The sequence below is a fragment of the Pseudopodoces humilis genome, chromosome 7, assembly GCF_049639895.1.
Source record: "Pseudopodoces humilis isolate 2021_Gansu_Grassland_sample_001 chromosome 7, ASM4963989v1, whole genome shotgun sequence".
Classification (NCBI taxonomy): Eukaryota; Metazoa; Chordata; class Aves; order Passeriformes; family Paridae; genus Pseudopodoces; species Pseudopodoces humilis.
This window is the reverse complement of record NC_142206.1, coordinates 3,235,518-3,260,495: the sequence shown is the minus strand read 5'-3', so window position 1 is coordinate 3,260,495 and position 24,978 is coordinate 3,235,518.

The following is a 24,978-nucleotide window of genomic DNA, read 5'->3' as shown; positions in this document are numbered from 1 at the left end:
TTTGTTCTCTGTGTTATGGTTGGCTATGTTTTGCCACAGAAATTTTAATATTCCTCATCACCCCCCCTATTGGATCCTTCCCTGAAACTCCTCCTCTTATCCAGGTTTACAAATACCCCTTTCAGACCCTTGACCTGGGGATTTTTTGCCTCTGCCTTGTGTATCAATCCTCCTTGGACTCCCTCTCTCCCAGTTTGCTCCATATACCCTCCAGTTCGATCCATATACCCTGTGAGGTTTAGTGTTTGTTGTTTTTGTATTATTAAAGCTTTCAGTTTTGGACAAGTGGGTCAGAGTCCGTCTTTCTGCCCCAAGACGCCGAACCACACGAAGCCACCAGTCTCAACCAGGCTGCAGCACATACTGAACTAAAGTACCAGTAAATTCAGCAGGGATGCTCACGTGCTCAAATCACCCGTGGGATCTCTGAATTCAGACAAGCACCATTATCACTGGGAACAAGAGCACTTCCTCACCTGCCCATCACAGCCTAGAGGAACGATTCTGTCTGGCCCCATGACCAGGATCATGGGGCAAATACCAAAACACCCTCATAGGGGAGGAAAAGGACTCCTTCTCCAACAGAACCTGCTGCAGCTCTTATGCTACACAGCAAACAGCAGGAGCATTTGGCTATAACATTAAATGATGCTGTTACAAGTGCCTAGGGCTGTGCAAAAGAAAAGCTGAAGCATAAATGCTTAAAGTGAGTAAAGGAGCAAAGGAACTGCCATAATGCACAAAAATAATTTCCCTCCAAAAACAGGCACCACAAATGAGTATGTAAAACATGCTGGCCTGGGCAATTAAATGGCAGGGTAACTACAATGAAAATCTCAGCGTTATCTCAGTGTTCAAAGGCTGGCTTCTATTTAAATCAAAAGAGGTTTTCTCTCTTTTATTTTTAAAACTCTGAGTGCTGCCTGGCCGGGTTCTTCTGTGCTACACAAATTAAAAGGGAGGCCTATATTAGTTAAAAAGAAAAAAAAACAGGTCAGAGACAAAACTAGTACATATAATAAAAGAGCTGATAAAGAATATGCTGCCTTAAAGTTCATGGCAGGCAGCAACAAGAAACCACATGATGTTGGCAACAGGTACTTTAAACCTCAGGTCAAGGATAGTTGCTATATTCCCTGTCAATACACTGTTAACCATGATTGATTTGGTCCAGTGACAGATAATCTATTATGCACTCATACTTCAACACCACTAAATCAAAGATAGTTTGTCTAGCAGAACAAAATGACACAACATAGGAGAAAGCACAGGGACAAAGTAGTTGTCTTCTTTTCACCCAACATTCTCCTGTGACATAAAGGAATCAACATATAGCAAAACACAAATGGTTACATTTCTGGAGGACGTAGAAGAGGAAAATACTGTAATTTAAAAAATATATACTGATGAAAGAAAAGCAATAGAAGTTCTAGCAAAATGTCAGAGAGAGTTGCAAATAGCCTAGACATAAAGAACAAAGTAGGGAAAGAAAACCTGCCCCAGAGTCAAGCTGTGTGGAGATAATTTATCTAAAACTTTGCAGTGGGGGAACAGAACCAAGCTCACCATTTCTCATCACCCTCAGTACAAGGGGGGGAAACCAAACTGGATTCTTTCCCAGTGTCAAACAGCATAGTTTACATGCTTTTATTGCCTGACATAGGCTTGCAGCTTCCATTTCATTCTCCCTCCTGGTCTTTCCTTATTTAATGTGGAATCTGCCTAGAGACATAATGTCTAGGAACATCTTCCTGTGTGTATCCCAACACTGATATGCTAAAGCTAAAGACTGCCGAGTGCCCACTGCCTGCACAACCCACCAGTCTGCCTGAAAATGGAGTGCATTCATCCTCTTTTGTTACTCACTCTTAATATCCTGAGGTTCACAGCATCAGGAGCCTCTATTGGTAAGAGACAACACATTGCTGTGAAATAAATGAACTCCATTATTCTGTCATCCAGACACCCTTTGTTGGTCACAGGGACTGAAAAGAAATTGACCCATCCCGTATAAAGAATTAGCAGTGGGTGTAAGTAACCTAGGAAGTAGAAGCTGAACATGGAATACTGTGCTGATTGGCATCCATACTCTACACCCATCCATTTCTATACGGATTATAAACCAGCAGCTGGTTACTTTGAGCTGGATAAACGTGTGACAGGCAAAACCCCAAAGGGCTGTGCAGACACCTGCAGTGTGTGATTATAGCACAGCCCCAGAGCAGAAGTGCTGCACAGACTCTCCAGCCAGCTCTGCTAGTCCAGGGCTACAGGGATGTGCTGCTGTGGCCACTGTGGGAGCCGAGCTGCTCTTTGCACACCAACCAGTGCCTTTCACAGCTGCACAAAGGCATCTGGGGCTGTGCTGAAGCACTTGATTGCTATGCAGGGGTGTAAAGGGTTACTAAATAAAATCTTCCCCTCAGGCCTTTTCTTTTGGAGGTCTGCATGGAGTGGGCCAAAACTAATTTTCTCTCCTAACCACATCTAGCAAGAAAAGCTCAGCCATACACAGAAGCTGTGTAATATTTGACAAGGACAAAAAAGACTTGGAGAACAGTGAAATATTAACCTGGAGATAGTGTTCATGCCCCTCACCATTTAATATGGGACAGAAATAAGTGGGTCAGCCCTCATCACACAGTAAATAAATAATATTTTACATTCTATTGGGCAAGTACAGTATATATTTTCAATGCAAAGTCATTTTACCAAAGCCAAGTAGCCTGCAGATATTTTACTGTTTCCTCAGCTTTATTATTTCCTTCCCTTAGATTACACAGACTCAGATTTTTTTTTAAAAGTAAGTATACTACAGCTGTGTGTAATTTTTCTCCTCAAGCTTTGCAAAGTGTTGTCAAAGCAAAGAAGAAAAAAAGCCCACCATAGTAGTGATGGTGACCAATTTCACTTTTGTGCAGCCAGCAGAATCAAATTTGCTTCAGCTTTAAATGCACTGACAATTTGAAAAATTTAACAGAAGCTTTTTTTCCTTCTAATAATAGGCACCATTAATAAGTAACATTTACAGATTCTTCCAGCCTTTACAGCATGTCCAATATGCAAACCCTGATATTTTTGTAAAGGCTGAGCTCCAGAAGACCTCCCAAGAGGCACATGGATCAGGCCTTCAGAACCTACACTGATACCTCCAGGGGTTTAGGGAAAGCATTTCCACTTAACCTGGCTGAGGAACTGGCTCTTTAAAGGTATTTATTTTCATTCTCTGACACTGCAGGCCAACTAATCTAAGTATTTATCCCATTTTATGCATCACTGAATTAAACTTAATAATACTCAATTTATAGACAAAGAGTGAGGGAACTATTTGCTTGCTCCAGGTTGCACAAGAAGTCAGAAATAAAAGCTTACATTTCTGACAATAGAAATACCTGACCAAGAAGCCATCCCATCCTTTACTTAAAAATAAATCACATATAAGTGTGACCACAGAGCGGACCCCTGTTCAGTTGGCACAAGTGGGCACAGCTCTTTTCTTGTCAGCACAGCTGTGCTCCATTTCAGTAGCACATCTGATCCAGAGTTTGTGTACATGAAAACTGACTAAACACATGAGAAACGGAAAGCTTAAACACATGCAAGGTGTGTTTATATGGTCAATCTAAAATTTATCTCATTACCAATGAAGTTCTATCCCCAAAAGACTTAAATTCAAACCATTTAATGCTAATTAAAGTGGTTGTGTTTAAAGCAGCCTATCTCCCCTCAAGCAGTTAAATTAGGCTTATGAAAAGAACATCAGATGACGTACTCATTTCTTATTACCATAAGAAGGGTGACTTCCTTGGCTGGATGATTTTTAAAGAAATCATATGGTAGTGATAAAATTTCCCCCCAGTTAATAACTCTGGTGTGCCTGAGAGGCAAAGAGAGAGAAGAAAGGTCTCATTACACCAAATAAAGAGCAATTTGAGAATACCTACTGTCAACTTCAGCAAGGCAAAATAATTTAGCCATATATATTCACATATGTTCAGTTCACTAGAAACTCTACGTCGAAGCCCAGGTCATGCCTGACTCAATGGAGAGCACTCATAGGACACAAATTGCAGAATGTTTCTTATAACAGGCAGAGAAAAGAGAAAACACATTAAGAAAATGGAGTGCTTGAGTATCTTGTAAATAGAGAACGTCTGCCTGAGCAACCTGCCTTCCAATCAGCCCTTAAGCCCCAAAGGCATTAACTTGTGCTGTATTTGCTGGGTGACAGAGCCATACCCTACCCTAAATGCAAAGGCTTACATCAAAAGTAGATGGAGTTTTTTGGGGGGGAGAAAAAAAAAACAACAACAAAAAAAAAGAAAGAAAAAACCCCCATTACACCAAAAGGCACAGTCGCTTGGAAGGAGGCCACTTTCTCTGAAAAGTAGTATTTCAGTAATATTCGATGCATGAATATTCCAACCCACATCCAATGCCTCAGCCCATCTGTGCTCTGCAGCCTTGCTACCCCAAAAGCAGCACCTTGAGAAATAAATGCAATTGCTGTCTATTTCACTGTATACAAAGGGGCTAATGAACTCACATTTGAAATAAACCAGTCATTGAAGCTTTAGTGCAGCCATATATTAAGATACGAATATATTGTTCTCTGTCCAAGGAGACTTAACACGGGAGACATTAAAGCATAAAACCTTTACTATCCAGTAAGCCAGCGGAGCTGCTGAGTGCCTGTCCGTGTCCACGGCGCTCCCTGCACTTCCACATCCCAGGGAAGCGCTCCTTCAGCTCCCAAGGGAATGAAACACCTCACCGGGCCCGGCTCCTGCCAAAGAATATATATATATATAATTTTAAACGCCTGCCGACCTAGGAGACGGGCTGCATTTGTGCACTTGGCAACAACTCGTGTAAGTCTGGCGGAGACGTCCAAAACAAAACGAACAAGTCAGGAAGAGGCCACTGAAATAGATGAATTCTAGACTGGAGCACTTTTAAGGACAAGATCTGAGCAAGCACGGGGAGGTGTTCGCCAGCACCTGAACGCAAAGCTTTTCCTCAGACAAACGCAGCGAATCCCGATCCCCTGGTTCATCCTTACCACGACCCACCCAAGACTTGTAGGCGTTTGGAAAAAGTGAAGTGAGTGGCCCGACGCATAAACTGGAAACTAATTCTGACAGAAAAGCCTCCAGAGCTCACTTCCCGCCGCTAGGTAGCAATGCCCCTCAGCCCGGCCCGGCCGCCCTGTCCCGCCCCTCAGCCCGGCCCGGCCCTCAGCTCAGCTCAGCCCGGCCCGGCTCGGCTCAGTTCAGTTCAGCTCAGCCCGGCTCGGCTCAGCTCAGCTCGGCTCAGCTCAGTTCAGCTCAGCTCAGCCCGGCTCGGCTCAGCTCAGCTCCACTCAGCCCAGCCCGGCCGCGGCTCCGAGGGTCGCGCCCGGCCCGCGGGGCCGCCCCGCCCAGCGCGCACGGGCCCGGCGGGGCGGCGCTCAGGCGCCACCTGGCGGCGTTTGTGAGACCGGTCCCTCACGAGGGGCGGGCGCTGCCCGCGGATTAAAATGGATAAAGCGGGCGGCAAATGAGCGTCCCGACCGAGGGAGAGCGTTTCCGGACCTTTCCAGAGGGAAGGGAAAAGACCAGAAATTATTGAGTCATGCTTTGAATTGTGGGGTCTTCCCATCGCCAGACCGTCCAACAGAACATCGTGCGAAAGCAGATTTGGGGCGGAATGAAAGACTGTCATTTTGCTAAGTGACCCTTCTTCCTGGCCCACATTTGCCCAATTGCTCTGTCTGTTTCTAGGCAGACGCCAAAGCGAGAGGTGTGTCAATAAAAACATGATTTAAAGAGGAGAAAGCCCTGAGGGCGGTCGTGGCATGAGAGGATCCTGCAGAGAGGATCCAGCTCTGGAACGAGGGCAGGTCTGAGGCAGTGTCCTGGGGTAACTTCATGATGCTTCTATCCCCAGTCGCCCTGTTTATGTCACATATTAAGTTCTTCACCTTTAAAACTGACTCTGAAAACAAAGAGGGGGAAGAAGAAGTGCACAGTTTTGTGTTCAAAAGCACTCACTCGCCTCCATCCTGCTCCTGGACTGTGTTGTCTGCAGCACGGAGAGACAGCGGGACAGAGCTCTTCTTTGCTTTTAGTTAATTTTTGCTAACTGAAGCTAAAAGAAGAAGCCCCGGACTTCTTTTTCTCTTTTTCTTAAATCTGTTCAAACCTACTCTGAACTGAAAACCCAAACAAACCTGGGAGCTCACGCTCATGACCCACCAGGCCTCGGCGCTTTCCAGTGCTGGAAAGACTAACAAAAACCTAAGCAAACCAAGTTACACCACATTAAAAAACCTTTTTCTGAATTTGCCACCTCATCAAACAGCGAGAAGTTTTATTGTTTAACGTTAATCAATTCCTGTTAAATAAACAAATTTTTTTTTCCACTTTTCTCCAAAAAAAAAAAAATCTTCTTTCCCCAAAGCAGTTGGGGAAGTGGGATTTTTTCCATAAAAACCCCATTCAAAAGTTGTCTTCCAAATTTACCCTAAACCAAGGCAGGCAGAGAGAGAAGGGAGAGGGACAGCAGAGGGTACAGACCACAATTAATGTGATCACATAATGCATGATGCAGAGTTGTGTTTTATGTGTCCCAGCACTGGCTGCTCTTGTGCTGTGATATCTGTTGGAACACATTTACTACAACAGTAAAAAAAAAAAGAATCATTAGGTCTGAAGGGCTTTTTCAGTGCTGCAACAGCCTTGTGTAGGATGCAGACATACGTGGCACAGCCTCCCTATTCACCACATGGCAATTAAAAAAAAAAAAAGATAGTGTGTTGGCTCCTAACAGTACCTTCTTTTTTGGTTTTTAAGGTATCCATTCTCTGTGCTATCATTATAAGCTGCTCTGGTGTGTCTTCCATGTTTAGATGTCAGGATAAGGCAAAAATCTATAATGATCATTATTCTGTATTTTAAGGACTCTGAACAAAAAAAGTCACATTGCTTGGCTTAGGGGCCTTAAGCATTCTTGATATTTTGTGTGTGTTGTTACAGAGATGAAATATTAGAGTAGCAAAATACTATTTCCCAACACTTATATTTTAGAATATGTACATGTGCTTGTATTCTGTTGTACTTTCCTTTGATATGTATTTCAGAAAGGCAATAGTGCATTTCCTGTCTTCCTAATAACAGTTGTAGCTTTTAATATGTCACAGCAAATCTTGCAAGTGTTATGATCAATACAAAACCAGCTTGAATCATACCAGTCCTTTTTGTTTAAAAAAAAATGAATTTCTTAACCTTGTATATGTTGGGGTCTTCCTCCTGAGCCCACTCCTGCAAGCTGCTGAATGACAGAATCTCTGAAGATTGCAATGGAAAGGACAGGAAATAATCTCTGTTTATTTGTGTATTAGTACCACACAAGAAGTAACAAAAATCTCAGAAGGAATTGGTACAATTCCTCTACTTCTTCTTGGTACCTGGGACTGAGAGAATTCCTTTCTTCCTATAGAGAAAGCTACATTTATTATCAGAAGCAAGTTTTAATATAAACTTTAAAGCAATTGTTCTACTTTCATGAAACTACAAAAAAGCTGTAGTTAAATAAAAGTTACTGTATGAACCAATGAACAGTTAGAATCTCTGTTATGTGTAGGTGTACTAAATATGACAAATTGTTAAAGGGCTTGTTTTAAAGATGTATGGGATCATACACTACACCAGAGTAGCTAGAACTATGAAGAAAAGTTCTATTTCTGCTTAAACCTGGTAAACTCATCATTTTTATGATTTAAGAGAAAAAGCCATGGTGTCTTAAGGCATGGGTTGTTTCTTTTCATTTGAGATGCTGCATGAATCCACTGCATCCAAAGGAGTCAAGAGCTACAAATAAAATTCCAGTGGAGATTCTGCCAAACAAAGAAGTTTATGTAGTAAAGAATGCACAAACCAACAGTGGTACAGAAATACTTGCTACATCCATGCCAGATTTAGTTGTTGCTGGAATTAATAGTCATGTAATCAAGACAGAAAAAGAGAGAATTTAATTTTGTGCCAAAGATACCAACCACATATAGTCTTGTTTAAAAGCTTTTAAAAACAAGAAGTTACTATTTATAGATCTTGCAAAAATTCTAGGTGCTGGATGGTAAACATACAAAAATAGAACATTTCAAGATATTAAATTATTTCCCAATGCAAAAAGAATGCTGTTATTGATAATTGCTTGATTCTTGAAAGCCTTGTTCATAAGAGAAAGTGCACTAGTGCTTCTCTTGATTTAAGTATATCTACTTCTAGAAAGAGAAGTAAAATCTGTGAAGAACATCTACAAAGGATAGATTCCATTGTTCTTTGCCATTAAACATCACTTTTATTTACAGTTATTTGGAAAAAAAAGTCACTGAACAATGACATTATTCAATTAATACCCCCCAGGAAAATTAAAGTTATAAGGCTGTGATTCAGTAAAGCTTTTAAGCAGCTTTGTAATTTAACTTGACTGACTACAAGTGGTATATTCGTATTTTCTTTCTGGGAGAGTCATTCTCTCAACCACATTCAGTTAGCCCATGTAAATAATAATAAATAATACATAAATAAATAATAAACAATAAATAATTAAAAAATAAATAATAGTAAACTATAAAGAAATAATAAATAAAAACACATGGAGGATGCCCCATGACCGTGCCGAGGTCCTCACTGCCCACACCTCAGGGTGGACAGTAACTGACTCTAATATTTGCACATCCTTTCATTTGAAGGTTGTTGGATATGTGTGGGTGACTCCTATTTTCTGTACAGAAATCACTTTTATATAGCTTAGTGTAAATGTTTATGCTGCAGTGGGTACAAATCTCCACGCCATAACTGCCTTGAAGTCACATGTTTTAAAAAGATTTCAGGACAATGAGGAGCCACATCTCCTCCTGCCACATCTATACAGTGTTTACAGGTTTATGCCTGGCAAATGTCAGTAAATCTCTTGACTGTCAGGGGGTTACAATTCTGGAGTAATCAAAATTATGTGTCATTACAGAAACTCCTCTTAAAATTACTCTCATGATTTTTAAATAGATATTTCAAAAGTCTGGGCTTCACTCTCTGTTACATTAGAATAACCCCATCAACTTCAATTATCTTAAAATAATATGAAGATCAGAGACTTATCATTGTCCACTTGCTGCTGTCTCTGTAATAGAACACTGTGGGCATCAGATTTAGCTTTTTTCTGTGGAAAATGATTTCTCTTTTATACTTTTAATAATGAGATCTAACACAGAATCAAAGTGACTTTTAAGAACATCCTATTTGTTCATTTTTGATAATTTTTTCTTCCTAATACGCCCTAAAAACTTTAACCAAAATCTCTAATAATGAGATCAAAACTATTTAAAATTAAAATACATGTCTAAACTATTGAGTTATGCCTCCTTCAATCATACTAAATAATACAAGCTGGAGAGCCACAGCTTCCAGCCAGGTCTTTTGTGTATTTGGAAAAGCTTTATCAAGCCTAAGTTAAAAACTGCATTAAATTACATGAAAGTTTTATTCCTAATGTGTATGACAGCATTTCATCTATAACCTTACCCAATTTCAGTCGTGGTTTGGATGTCTGTGTGTGTTATCCCCAGTGGTGAAATTTGCCATCTCTGTCCTGGATCTTCAGTCTTTAGTGTCATGTCACAGCTTGCAAATTGTTTTCTCATGATAAAAAAATGACTTTGAGAAAATTCACAATCAAAAATGGAAACATAAGAGTAATCAATTGCGCTAAAAATATTAAATAATTAAAGACTGCTGAACTGCAGCTGGGAAATTAACTTTAGCTGTTACCTGAAACCAGTTAGAGGCAGGTGTATCCAGACATCCACACCTGTAAGGAAAGTGTGTCTCAGTGTTCCAAATTCTTGTGTTTAGTCTTACCTTTGGATATATTCTCCCTCAGTATGTATTTTCACACAGGAGGGAAAAGAGTTAGAGAATATTCTTCCTAATGCCTTATTTTGTCTTTTTTTAAATTATTTTTTTCTTTTTTATTTTGTTTAATCTGAATAATCTCTACCCAGAATTTTTTGCTGTTTCTGTGTTTTCTTCAGGAAACCTGAAATGGATGAGCCTGGCCTAGCCATGACTCTGAATTTTAAAATTCTGGTTAAAACAGGGAAGCAACTTATTTCAGCTATGAATTGTGGAGATAAAATCTCTATATTCCCCTCTGGATAACCAGTTTTGTGCAGCCTTGCTTAACAGAACCCAGAGATGAACTGAAGGGAATTTTCAGAATAATGTAGTTAATGGATCCTAGCATCTGTATGATACAGAAATCTCACTTCAGAAAAAAACAGCCCCAAAAATAAATGGATTTTTTTTTCAATTACAAGGTTTAAAATCATAGTGAGGATGATTAATTGCAACATTTCTATTTTACCTCTGGTGAGGATCTTGCCTAGTATCTCTAATTTAAAAATAATTTTTGATATGATGCAGATGATGTTGTAACATTTCTTAACTTTTAATAGAAGGTTGTGTTTAACAAGTAAAGCTTTTTGTCTCAGGTAAATTATATCGTTCACGCTAATTTGCTTCCACTTTTCAAGTCTAGAACTCAAATAAGTCTTGTCTTTTAGAGAAGTGTTTTAGAATATACAATTTAATTTTTTATACTAAACATCATAACACAGGAGACAAGATTTGCAAGAACACTCTCCAGAAATTCCTTGTGAGGAGATATTTGTACCACCCAGATTTGGATACCTACTTGCAAATGTGATTTGTCCACAAAAAAAATATGGCTGTAAATTCCGGCTAACTTATCAACTAATTATAGGATTTTTAAAATATGAAATAACTTTTTAAATGATTGCCAAAGATCATCTCATCTGTCCAAGGAATGAAATAATATGGTTAAAGTTTTCAGAGAAATTAGAAGAAAAACACATTTTAGTAGAACAGATGCATTAAGTTTAATAATGATTTTAAAGCTTATAGATGCCGGTCCCTCAAGAATTCATGTGAGTTATGAAATCCAATTTTATTCTCATAACTCTGTAATAAAGTTTTATAAATGTTATAAAAAAAAGGTTTTTACTGAGACTGAACAGAAATCTGAACTATCTGGCCAAGTAATAAAATTGCATTCCTTTGTCCCTAAGTGTCAGAGAAGAAGTTTTCCTTGGAAAATTGATTGGTAAATCTTCCTTTTCCACAGAATTGCATTCATTTTTTCCTTCCAAGGATAGTGCCTTTTTAAATGGGTTTTCCATTAACATCTAAGTTAACTGCTAGGAAAAGAAAAGGCAAACATAAAACAAAGTGGGGGAAATAGTCAAGCAAACAGCTTTGCAATCCTTGATTATATTGCATTCCAGGGGTTGTGAAAGCACTGTCCATCCTCACTTGGCTAATCCCAAGTGCCACACAAACTTGGAAAGGATCCTGTGTTCCTAAGAAAACAGACTTGTGTGGCAGGAGCACTCAAAATGGTGCCTGGCTACCTCCCCAAACACCTCTGTCCTCAAAAGGTTGCACTGCTGGAAGATGGAGCATTTGGCATACTTTGATGATTATTTGGGGTAGAAAAATCTGCTTTTAAAATGTGTTGAATAACATACAAACTTTAGAGAACATTTTTTTTTGCTGGGTTTGTTAGCTTTTATTGCTGAACATCTCAAAAATCCTGTTTTTCACCCTGAATATTGCTTTTGCAACTGCAGAGCAATAGTTGCTTTCTCACTATATTGGCATATTGCCATATTGTCCCAGTCACACCATGGGAGTATTAAAAACCGCCTGGTACCCTCATTCTACCTCTTTAATTAAGAATGTTATTGCATTAATACCTGAAATATTAATTTCTTTCATACAATGAGATTTAAAAAAAACCCAAACTCTATTTTCACTCTCCCACAAAAATTGTCTTGTTCTTGTGCATTTATACATGACTGCTATGTGTATTATAATGAGATTATTCCATACTTCTAAAGTCTGTCATGATTTTCTTGGACACAACTTGTTTTAAAACCATGTTTTAATTAGTGAGTATCTTTGAAAAATACACTCATCCCTTCTTTTAGTGCATAGGAAGATGGAGAAGTTCCAATGATCACTGGTATTACTGTCTTAAAAATTGCTATCATATATTTCTCGAAATTTCATACAGTGCAGGATGGTTTTGGCAGTACAAAAGGGATAATGTGAATTAGGTTTAGGCTCGAAACTAATTTTCCATATATACGGAATCTCTGAAGAACCTCAATTTTCAACCAGAAAACTCTTCTCATGCCTTACTCCTTAGAAATTAATTATTCTGAAAGGAACAACATGATGGCAAAAAAAAAAAAAAAAATAGAGGAGAGAAATAGGAAATGGGAAAAAAACCATAGTTACATTTTGTAGCACTTTGGTGAATAAAATACACATTTCAACTAAATCAATTAAATCCAACTCCATGTAATTATCCTGAATGCAAACCCAACTTGAATTTAACTTGCTACAGGAACTATGCAGTTTGCCTGTTTAAAAAGACAGATTTTATCACCAGCTAAAGGCACTTCAATTAAAATTGGAGGCTTAGCTAGCCAGAAGCCTGCTGGCACTGCCTTGATGAGCTGTAATTCTAATTGGAAACTCTTTGCAGTCAGTGCACAGCGAAGAACCGTGGCTGTGTGTTCCAGGGATGTCCCTGTTCTCTGCAGATGTTTCCTACCCTGCACATCTGGAAGAGGCTTCACGATGTGCTCCAGAGATGGGGAAATGCAGAACAGGTCGGGATCCACCTAAACCACAAAGCTGGTTCATTCTACTTTCATGAGAAGTCTTGATTTTCATTATTCTGTGTCCTCTAAAATACTTTTCCTTCAGGTATTTTTATTTCATTATTTTGCTGGTGGAGTTAAAATCCTCTCTGTCCATCCCAGCAAAGGCCAGAGGGATTGGTTATGTGCTAGAACACTTTTATCTGGAGCTGGCCAGCTTGAAGCACCTCCAAATAAAAGCTGTAGTAATGTTAACTTGAGCAGTTATAGTTGAATTTATTCCTATATTTTTGAGCTTATGATAACTGATTCAATGCACTTGTAGCTGACATTGCCAGCAATATCTGCAACCCCACTATTGGTATTGGATTATTATTAAATAACCTCTTTTTTAATCTGTGGTTTCTTCACTTAATGCTCATAAATTCTGTGTACTCTATTGCTTTTTGAGCTCCATTTCCTTAGCATATTCCATCTACTGAATTCAGTGTAAAAAGCTCTTATGCCCTTGTACTGGAACAAATGCATTGGATTTTTTATTTTTTTATTTTTTTATTTTTTTATTTTTCTAGTGGTTTTTAGTTTGGGTTTGTTTTTTGTTTTTTGGTTTTTTTAAAGCAGAAAACCCAGGACAGATAGTAACTAACACCAGAGTTCCAATTTTAGGCAAAACAACATTACAAAACACTACTCTCCATTCAATACCTGTGGTGATTTAATAATTAGAATGGACACAGGTGACAGTTTAATTACCCTTTATATTCTCTTTCGGGTTTTGAGCAGATTTTTACGATACCACTTATGATTGCGATTACCTAAATAAATTTAAGCAAATGTAAGGTCCAATATTCAGGAGGGCTGCTTACCTTTTTCATTTTTTCCAAATGACAGATTCTTGATCAAAAATTGCTGCCAAAAATCTTCAAAGAATTTCTCAATGTTTCATTTTTGCACAGTTTGAATATTTAATATGCAAATCAGTAGCCACAACTGATATAAAAATGTCCCATTTTTCGTGTGAGGTGTTGACAGGGATTTACTTTCATCTTCTTCATGTATTTTTTCATGATTTCCAAGGTTCCAGCAGTAGGCTCAGCCTCTGCTGACACAACATTTCTGGAAGCAGAATTTCTCTGCTCTTTTGGGACTTTGAGCTGAGGAAGGATTGACTCAGCTCAGAACATAAGGAGTGATGTAACAGGACCATCAGGAATTGCAGCAAAGGTGGCACAGATGGGAGAAATAACTGAGTTTAAGAGAAAGGAACATCACAGGATGAGAGTGGAGGACTCTGGAAATGCATGGAGAAAACCTTTCAAATTAAAGAGTTGTTTCCACTCTTAGCTGCAGATGAGGCACCATTTCTTTGAACTCATTTTACTGAATCACCTTGGATATTTTCAGTAGGTTTTGGGACATTTGCCAGAAGTCAAAAGGTTAAGTCTTCCAGTATATTTTTTTAAGCAGTTTAGCTGGTTTTAATTCTACATTCATATCTCAAAAGATTTTTTTTTTACATCAAAGGAAGAAAGACAAGTAAAAATTCTAACTGGTAACTTTTTAGTGTTAAACCGTTTTTTCTTGTGGGTATGATCATGGTAACTTTTACAATCTTACCTTTGAAGAAAATACTACTGATGTATTTTAGGTCCTTTAAAGTCACCTAATGTGGTACTTTTACTTTTTTTCAGGATCTAATAATAATGAATAAGAGCAAGATGAATCCTTAAAGGGAATAATGTCAAGTTTTCTTTTTTCCTTTCTGACTTCTGAAAATAGAATGTTCCTTGGAATCAGTGTTTCCTTCACAAAAGAATACGTTGCTAGGGTTTGGAATTTTAATTAAACATGACACTCAAACTAATTCTGCTTTAATATTAGTACTACTGTTTGTTGATTTTCTACAGCAGTATCCCTTGGAAAAAATAACAAAATCCTGAAAATGTGGTTTTTCACGAATCCAGAATTGCCAGGCTAATATTCCAGTGGGGACTGAGCTGTTAAATATAAAACTCTACCTCTGACAGGCAGGATCTCATTGTGATAAGGTGGGTTTCTAACTGAACTATCAAGCTTCATGTAGTCAGTGATCTGTCTTGGGGCAAATGCTACCAACATCAACAACTGTGAACTGCTGAACCATCATGGTACTGAAAAATCACATAAGCAGTTTAGTTTTTTATTTTCCAAGATTTGAAGATGTCCTTAATTTTAAGCAGAAAAGAGTCCCAGTGAAGACAGCTGACATTTCAAGTTCACTAAAGATGCAGCTGATCTTAATGGTTGCATCACACTTTGGCCCTGAGCAGGACAAATTGTTTTAGCTAGAAAACAGAAATTGTAAAATATTCTGCATTTGTGTGGTATTCACATTGCTTGCCAGTGTTTCTTCTATTGTAACAACATTTTGATCCTGTGGTAGTGTACAGGTACCTTCTCATCAACACAAAAACCCAAACAGTTAAAGACTTACAAATGTAAGTCTTTGTCTCAAAGCAAAATATTTTCTGAGGAAGTCCTGTGGAATCATGGGCAGTTCTGGAATATATTCTATGGAGGGCAGTATTTCTCCAAAGATCTATTCTGTAAACTATATACAAACCTCTTTTTCTCTACAGCTACTTAAGACTACTGATTTTAGTATTTCCCCTTTTTCCTGGGTGTAAAAAGATCCATCAGGGTTGACATTTTTTCTGCCACATGTTTTTTTTTCTCCTTGCTGAGGTGCTGGTTTAGGCTTAGGCTTCAGTTTAGCCAAGTGTGTGACTTCACTGTGGTGAATTGTACACACATAACTTTGCTAGATAAAGCACTCAGCATGAGGAAAATCTCAAGTCTGAACTTGCTTCATGTTTACAAGTCCTCTTGGACAATTTTCTGAGAACCAAGCCCTTGAGAATATAGGATCTTTCATATTTCTGTCACATGCTGTGGACAGTGTCATAGCTATTAAATATGTGATAATCACACTATTTCTGTTTCTGGCCAAATTTTCCCAGAAATATGGCTCCAACCTGATACAAAGCTGGGTAAAATTAGTGAAGTCTTTATGCAAGGTTCAGAAAGACATTGATTGCTTGGCTAATGGCATTCTGAGCTATCTGTTCTTCAGGCAGAGATGGGCACTGCTAGTACAGCTTAGGATTAAACCAAGAGTTTTGGCATGAAAGAAAATTAGAATAATCATAAGTGCATCATAATATTGACTTTTTTATTATTCCTAAATTAGATATGTTTAAGAAGTGAGCAGTTTGGAACAACATTTTTTTCCTTAACTTCTTTCAGCCTACATCTAAATGCTAACATTTTATTTTTAGAAAACCACCCCAAAATATTAATGCTCTACTGAGGAAACTGAACAGCCTCTGTCTGTACATAAGAAATCAAATATTCTTCATGAAACAATCAAGAGAAAGAAGGCCATGGAATAAGGCTATCCATAATGTACAACATGTATTTATGTCTATAAATATGATGTTATTCTGTCAATAGAACTATAAGCATATAAATTCTATAGACATAAGAGAAACTACAAATTCCTGAGCTGGATTTGCATATTTTGCAATCTTGCAATTTATATCTCTGCTTCTTCTATAATTGATTTGAAGCTGCTACAGCAGCATTAAAGTGTCAGAAACTTCAATTTATATACCACTCTGCCCAAACCCATCGTCCAGTCACAGAAAGGGAGCTATTCACAGTCACAGTGTGAGTTATTCTTTATTTTGCTTGAAAACACCTTGCAAATAGATGCTTTATGGTTCTTGAATCCTCATGTTAATTATGGGTAGGGAAAGCTCTTTAGACAAGAAAAGCTTCAGATGTGCAGACAAACACAGCTCTCTTGAGGCTGCTGAGTGTGCGCTGTGGTCACTGACCTGTCACTGCTGATTTACCTTTGGATCACCTAAATGTTCCTGGAGCAGCAGGAAATATATCTTCCATGGGATGCTGTCAGGCTCAGAGATGTTGGTACCTTTCAAGTTTAATAACAGCATGGCTTCTCATTCATCTAAAAATACCGGATTCTGATTTGTGGCTTTCGAATACCTGATGGAAATTTTCAAAAGCCTTTCAGGAATGACTGGGTTTGTTAAAAAATTACGGTACTTGGCAATCAGATCCACAAGTCACGGTTTAACCAAATAATCTATATAAGATTTAACCATGAGGAGTATTTCCACACTCAGAAAATTAAGTATTTTTGAGGGAAAAAATATGTAATTTACTTGACAAATTTTCAGTTAAGACTGAAGACAAAGGTGCCTTCAAATTTGTTTATTTTGTTACAGAAATCTCATTATTCAGATTTAATTTAAAAACACCTTTTTGGTTAAATACTGAACTATGATAACACTAGTTTTCATGTGTAGCTGATAATATAATGGAGTTTTAGGCAGTTACCTTTTCTTTAACCATTGGGTTACTGTAGAACTGGACACAACAAAGGTTTCTACTTCTTTTTGTTTGTTCATTTCAGAGTATTAATAGGAAATTAAATGAAGCTCAATGAGGAGAGCCAATAGATATTTCCTTGCTAGCTCTGATTTCTTTCTCACCATGCTAGGAGTAAAGGAAGAATTATTTCCTATTGTTGGGATCATTTTTTTAACTTCAGAAATGAGAGATGCCATTCTGGAGGAATTGCCGCTGCTTATATAGTGGGAAACAAGAGAGAATCTGGGCATTTCATCTCCACTCAAAATGTTAGTCCAGTTCACCCACACAGGAAAATAGCATTATAGAAAAATTTGTCAGAGGAAATTAGGTAAGATTTGTGAGTGAGTGTTCTGGCAAAATGAGACCCTTTCATCAGGCCTGCAATTTGCTTGCAGATGAGATGGAAAAATGAGGGAAGGGAAGAGTAATGACCTAGTAACAGTCAAGCTTTGATTATTTATCCTAACTTAATATGAGTTACTTCTTATTTTCATGTTTTTAAAGTGGACTAGAACATTGAAAGCAAGTTTCTCATGCATTTTAACTTTCTGAAAAACTAGATAACAGACTTCTTAACTCACTTATTTGGACAACTTCTTTGGGTTTTGTGTTCTATTTGTTTTGACAGTTTTATTGCTTGTTTTCTACTGAAGAGAAAGCAGCCTACACCACACAAAAAGGAAAATATTACAAGTGTCAACAGCCCCTGGAATTTACAGCCACAAATTAGATGACAAAGCTTCCTAGGATATGTACACAATTAATTTGATTCTAAAATAGTGTCACAGAAATTTCTTTTAGATTCACTTGAACCTGTTGAAAAGATGAATGGATGTTATCATGCATTTACCAATTTTAAGGCATCCGTGGCTCTTATAGAATGGAAAATATATTTTTAATGAAGTCAAATAAAAATCTTTGATTATCAGGAGTACTGTGTGTTTGTTGTAGTGGGAACTTAAAATATGTTAAATTCAAGCTTCTGAATTCTTGTGGGAGTCAATTCTGCATAATTTTGAAATCAGAAGATACAGCAATGAACTGTAAACCAACTGCTGATGGGCCACAGTGATGGAATTGGTAATTTCTAATTGCAAAAATGAAAATAGTAGCCACATACCTTTTCTAGATTGTATGTAAAATACATATATCAAAACACCTGGCTGTTACATTTCTCTGGAGGAGAAAGAACAGTATCTGTGGCAGCTGGATCTTGCTGCTTTTGGATGCTGAAATAGCAATTAAGGTTAGTACATAAATAGAAATGGATGAAGAGTTACATTTATTATATGGAATTGGTTTGTATTCTGTGCAAAAAGATAATGCAGAACTAAATAACTAAAAATATAACCAGATAAAGGAAAATATGAAGTATTCATAGCTGGCTTTAACCCACAGATTGCAGACTAAAAGCTGCTGTAGAACTTAAAGGGAATAAATCAGAATCTCAGGGTAGTAGTGTGTCTGTTGGTCAATTTACTACTAAAAAATTTATATTTTTTGACAGCTGCCTACATCCAGAAAGAGGCTAATATGCAAGGAGAAATCAATCACAGTAGAAAAAAAGATTAAAAATACAGATTAGATTGGATTTTGGAATTTCTAGGTTGTTGTATTCTCACAGTCAAGGTTTCTGGAAAAAGAGGAAAAGGAGATCTGGCTCTTGGTCCCAAATATCATTAGAAAGTGGTCCCAGTTTAGGAGGAAAGGCACTCAGTGGTGTTTGGCCCCATCCCAACCACTCAGTGGAGCATCTCCATCCTAAAGCATCACTCACACCATTCCCAAAGACTAATCATTCCTGCACAACAGTAAAAAAATGAGATCCCCATATAAAAAAACTTGATTTGCTGTTCAAACATTTGAGACTGCATTAAATCCCTTTTATGTATTTTTTTTCTTTGTGTTCTAATTTTTTTTTTCCAAAATCTTGGGGACCTCTGATGGCACAGAGCTCCATTGGAATCCAAAGAAAGCTAGGATTATTGGTATTGCTCCTCCATCACCTCTCAAAAGAGGATCATCATTTCATCCCTTGCAGAAGTGGAAGGGATAATCAGGTTTTAGAATTCAGGCATTATTGGGATATTAGGTAGATTTAAGTTAGCATAAGGGGGATTGTAATACCATAATCTACAGAGGTTGAAAAACCAAGGAGATATAAAACTGTAAGCCTCCAGTTGCAGTAAGAAGCAGTAAACCCAGAAAAATGCTGACATCTGTAATGCATCAGGAATGCAAATGGATTCATTGTAACATAAATGATAATTGAGAACTCTCACTGATAATTTAGGATGTTTGAAAAATTTTTTAATTGTGCCTGAAGCACAATGTGGAGCTGTGTGAAGCTTTTAGCTACAGTAAAGGTTGGTTTCCCTAACTCTATTTGTTGCTGCTGCATGGGCTGTGTTTCCTGATATTCTTTTGGTTTTGTATGCAATCAGAGGCATTATAAGATTCCACATAAAAATTACTTTTCTGCCTATGTGCATGTCTTTTTATGTTGATGACTATATTAAAAGTTTTCCTGTATCACAGTTACTCAAAAGAACAAACATGCTGTAATATTAAATTCAGGTTTAAGGCAAGCTCCCATTTTACTCACAGTATGCAAAATATTGTAAAGGACAAGTGAAAAGGCACTCACAGTATACACTCTGCAACTGAAATGTTTGGTTACCAGAGGAATATCTTTTGGTCATCTTATTAAATCAATAATGTTTAGTATCTGAACGCCAAGCAGTTTATTTTCCCCTAAAGTAAAACCTCATGGTAGAACTCAGATTAAAAATGGCCTAAAGAAAGGACTTAATCTGATTAGGAGATGACAGCTCCATCCCATATCAATTTACAGAAGTCAGAAGTGCTTAGTTATATCAGTTTTCCTTGGTTATTACGTTCAATCTTGAATAAATGAGGGGGAAAGTCTGTCTGTGCTCCTCACACGCAGTCATTTAATTCACTGTTCTTTTCTGGCAAATCTCATTCATAGTGCTCCTTTGAAATATGATTGGTGATGCCAATTACCACAGGCATATTGGCTGAACAGAATATATTTCATTTTATTAGAGAAAAAGACATCAATGGAATCGGCTGTAATTTCTGTGTCCCTTGCTATTTAATTCCTACACTGTTTATTTTTTATTTCAGAGGATGAGCATGCATCCTCTGCTCTCACTCAGTTTCTCATTATTTCTCCATTAAGTCAAATTACAATATAATTCAAGAATATCCAAATTGATGAACAATGGTATGGCTTTAGCTTTTAAAAGCTAAAGAGCCATAGAATAAGCAGCTTTCCTCATCTATAATCTTAGTCTTATCAGATGCTCAATTCAGTTGAAGACAATATAAATGCAGGAATTTAGAAACCAACAACCAAACTGATAAATTGCCTACAGTAAGGATATTTTATCATGCAAATGTCAATAACCTCAGAAATAAGCTTTAAAGGAGAACAAAAAAATTTGAATTAAAACCAGGAAGTTCATTGACATAAGACAAATTATCATTTAAAACCAAGTTTGTTAAAAGAAGAGAGTTTTATAAGAAAGTTTTACTGATATTTTAAATTTAGCTGAAGTCCTGGGTTCAAAAGAGTTTGGATTTTACCCACAGTGTACAGCTACATCCGTTCTTTCTCAATAGCAGGCATGGGCCATCTGGCAAAGGTTGGAAACCTGTTCAATTTTTGTGGGGTACTTCTGATCAATTACCTTCTCTGCTCATGAACAGTTTTCCTGAAGAAACCAAAAGAACTGTGCTGGTCTCTGTCTCATCCCAGGGCTTGTGAACTTTATCCTGGTGTGCTTAGCAGGCTGGGCTGAAAGAGGCAGTTATGCAGCAGATAAAATAAAGAACATATCAAGTTAATCATTTTGTGCTCTGATACAGCAGTTTAAAATAGGGCCTTAACTAAAAATCTCAAAATCTCAAAGTACTATAAATTTAAAAAATATAAAATTAAAAATCCTGGTGCTAGAACAGAGCACAGCAGTGATTTCAAGAGCTGTTTGTGATTCCTGACAATGTGGGTGACCCCACAGCCCAGGCCTAGATCTGTGCATTAAGTGCACTAATAACTCAGCCAAAATCAAAGGTGCTACTTCATTCTGATGCTCACACAAACAATCAGCCTTTGCTGCTGTGCTTTTGTTGCATTTTGTTTGTTTCTACCCACCATAAGGAGGAAGGTAGCATTTTCCTTCAAAACTCCTCAAAAATAAAATAATAAAAAAGGTGAAATTTAAAAATAAGGCAATGCAAAAGACAGAGGTTGTCAAAATACCAGAAAAAATTACAAACTTGTGAGTTCCCCTGATTTACAAGGCCCAGAGCTACAAATGCTTGTTGCACTTCATTGGGCACTGCGCAATCTGCTGGTCCAGCACAGATTTATCCTGCAGCCTCAGCCAGCCAAGCCACACTCACTTTCTAGCACAACCTGTGGGGAACCCACCAGCACTTCAGAGCTGCAGCTGGATCTCATCTACCAGCTGCAGAAAGACTTCAACTGCTTTGTTTTATTTTATTTACTTGTAGTAAGCAGCTTCAATTTATCACAGCCTTATTTTATGCATCACGTGGATGAATCCTGATTATAATATCAAATGATCAGAAAATGTTTAAATTTTCTGTTTGAAATATGATCTTGCTATTTAAAGGTCTCCTTTAACTTTTAATATCATATATTTTAGCAAATATATAAAAAAAGGTGTTTTAACACAATGAAACTAAATATGAATATACTATTACAGTTTGACTGAAAACTTGAAACATGATGGAAAGGTACAAGCCCTGGTATACATTATTTTTATATTTAAGTCATATATAAAGATACATTAACATCCTTTGTAGAATCAGATGTTCTAAGCAATAGGAAACCCTCACTTAACAAGCATATTTTTGCAAATAATTTCAGCTATCAGGAGAAATTTTGCTGGAAATACCTTAATGAAAGGATGAGGGAGAACAGAAAGCTGTAAGACTGCTCTAAAACTGACCAAAAAACCAGAAATATAGTATTAGACACAGTGATGCAAATAGAAACACCCTGGAAAAAGTATATTGACAAGGGAGTTCTGGAATATTCTCTAACCAAGCTAGACTTCATAGTCTAGCTTAGTCTGTATAATTCACTTTACTCTGGATTCCAGGGAACAGGACTGCATCATTCCTCTAGGAAAGAAATAATTAGACTTATTGCAAAATAAGTCTACATATGTGTCATTTAATTCCTTGAGCTTCTTGCAGCTGCCAGGACGTGCCTGAGATCAGCCACAAGCAAGAGCAGAGTGCTGAGAACTCGGTAATTCAGATGAACTGGAGTGCTGAAGGTGATGTTTCTGCGTTGGAAGGGCAGCACAAACACTTCAGGTCTCTCCATGTGTTGAGTTTGAACCCCAGCTGGCAGTGCTGAGGGCCAGGCATCCACTCACTCATTTCCACCACACTGGCACGGAGGAGAGAACTCTGGCAAAGTGAGAGAAATCATGGATTGAGATAAAGACATTTCAGCAGGGAAAGCCAAAGCAATCCCCACAGGCAAAGCAAAGCAAGGATCTCATTCCCCCTTCCCATGGGTGGGCAGGGGCTCAGCCTGGTGGCTCCATCCCACCTAGCAGGGACTTGGGGAGACAAACACCAGCACCCCCAACATCCTCCTCTTCCTCCTTCCTCCCCAGCTCTCTGTCCTGAGCCCGGGGCCCATGGTCTGGGACATCCCTTGGGCTGGCTGGGCTCAGCTGGGCCAGCCCTGGCCTCTCCCAGTCCCTCTCTCGTGGGCTGGGAGGCACAAAAGTCTTTGGCTCTGTGCAATTCTGCTCAGCAATAGCAAAAACATCCCTGGCTTATCAACTCTGGCTCCAGCACAAAGCCAAAGCACAGCCCTACACGAGGTGCTAAGGGAAAATACCTCAGCTACAAGCAGCACACTGTACTACTGAAGAGATTTTATTGGTTTTTTCTAATGTTTTGATGATGCCATAAATTTTCATTCTGGGTCACTGAGAGATTGTACATATCAAAGACATATCAGATGAACCCAAGATTACTAGCCAGCAATCAGATGAATCAAAGAAAATCAGTTTTGACCATTTCTTCATTAGTTATATGATAAACACATATGCAATGAAATAGCTTTTTTTTAAATATAGATATATTGTATAGCTATTATATAAAGTAGCTCTTTATAAACAACACAGGTAGAAACTCCAGTTAAATCCTCAACAGCCTGACTCTGCTACAGGGATCTGTGGAAATAATCTAATAAAGAAATCAATCCTAATAAAGAAATCAGTCCTTGAATCTCCATGTTTTTTGCAGTGAGCTTTATGTTGTTTTAGCTTCTCAGTCATACAATGCACATCTTTTGACAGTCAGATCTCTTCTTTAGCACCTCTACCTCTGCAATTATTTTTCCTGAGGCATAAGTTTGGGTTTATAAGCATTCAGATAAGCACAATTTTTTGCAGCTGGTTGATCATACAAACATCTGTTTGGGTGATGGCAGTTTAAGCAAAAGCAAAAAATTTCTTTATAGTAGTAACAATGAGCAATATATCAGTGTGGCAAAATATTCAGGTAATGATGTTATTACAAATTTCACTCAGGATTTTAGGTTTGGTAAATAAAAAAAACCCCACCAATTCCTTTTAAATACTTCAGTATATTGTTTTAAAAAAACAAAGGTACTTGGGCTTAGCCAACAGTGTCTTCCTGAGTGAAATTTGGTTCTGGAGTTGATTATGGCCAACAGGTTGTCTATATATTGCTTAATTGTAATTAAGACATTTTAGTTTTCATTTATATTTCATGTACAGATCTTTACACATCTTATACTGGAGAAAACAGCTATTTCTGCCCTAAAGCTCAATTTTAAAATTGCTGGTTTTCCTGTACATTCCGTGTTCAGAATAGAAATGTGTGTTGCCCACAGTTTATGTTGTACAACATATGCTTGGTTAATCTCCCCAGTCTGATTTTGAAGCATTACTTGTTATCTACTGTTGGGCCTCATTTCATGATGTCAACACCATCAACAAACTGCATAACACATCAACAAGCTACACAGTATTAAGGTTATTAGCACCAGTTGTTGTTTTGTGTTTCCCAATCCATGTAATTTCAATACAGCTTTGAGGAGAATGTTTCCAAAAGCAAAATGAAAAGATTCTCTCCAGTTCTACAGCGTTTATCCTTAGATCTGATCACATATCCTCTCTCCTTTCACCTTTCAGGTGCTGAAACACTGACTGCTTATCCATAGGAATGGAAATAAGCTTTTAAATTCTGAAAGCAGCATCTCACTCCTTGAGCTTTTCACTTCTTGCTGTTTTGACATTCCCAGAAGGAGTTACCAGCGCTGATTCCAGGCCTGTTTCACTGTCCTGTATGTGAATATTCATGTACATATCCAAAGGACTATTTTTCAATCTCTGGAAAGATCATTGTTCTTGTCTTCTAATCAAAATCAAAGTGCATTTACACATAAATCACAAGTATATCCAAATGTCTTGTTATGGCCTTCATAGACAGTGTAATTCATCTGATCAGGATCTCACTGGGATCTTAAAAATCAGTCTTTGCTCTTGTACAACATGGAAAACACCGTGTTTATCTTCTAGGATATAAAGTGTATTGAAAAACCTCTGCATACTGTACATTTTCACTGAATTTGAGTTGTTCCTGAGTTTTTTAGTCTGCCTCCCATGGGTTTTCACTACCACTGGAGAGGGCTCCTTGTCTGAGCCAGTGTAAATGGTTTAAAGGCTGGTATTCACCTCCCTAAGATGGAAATAATGTATCTC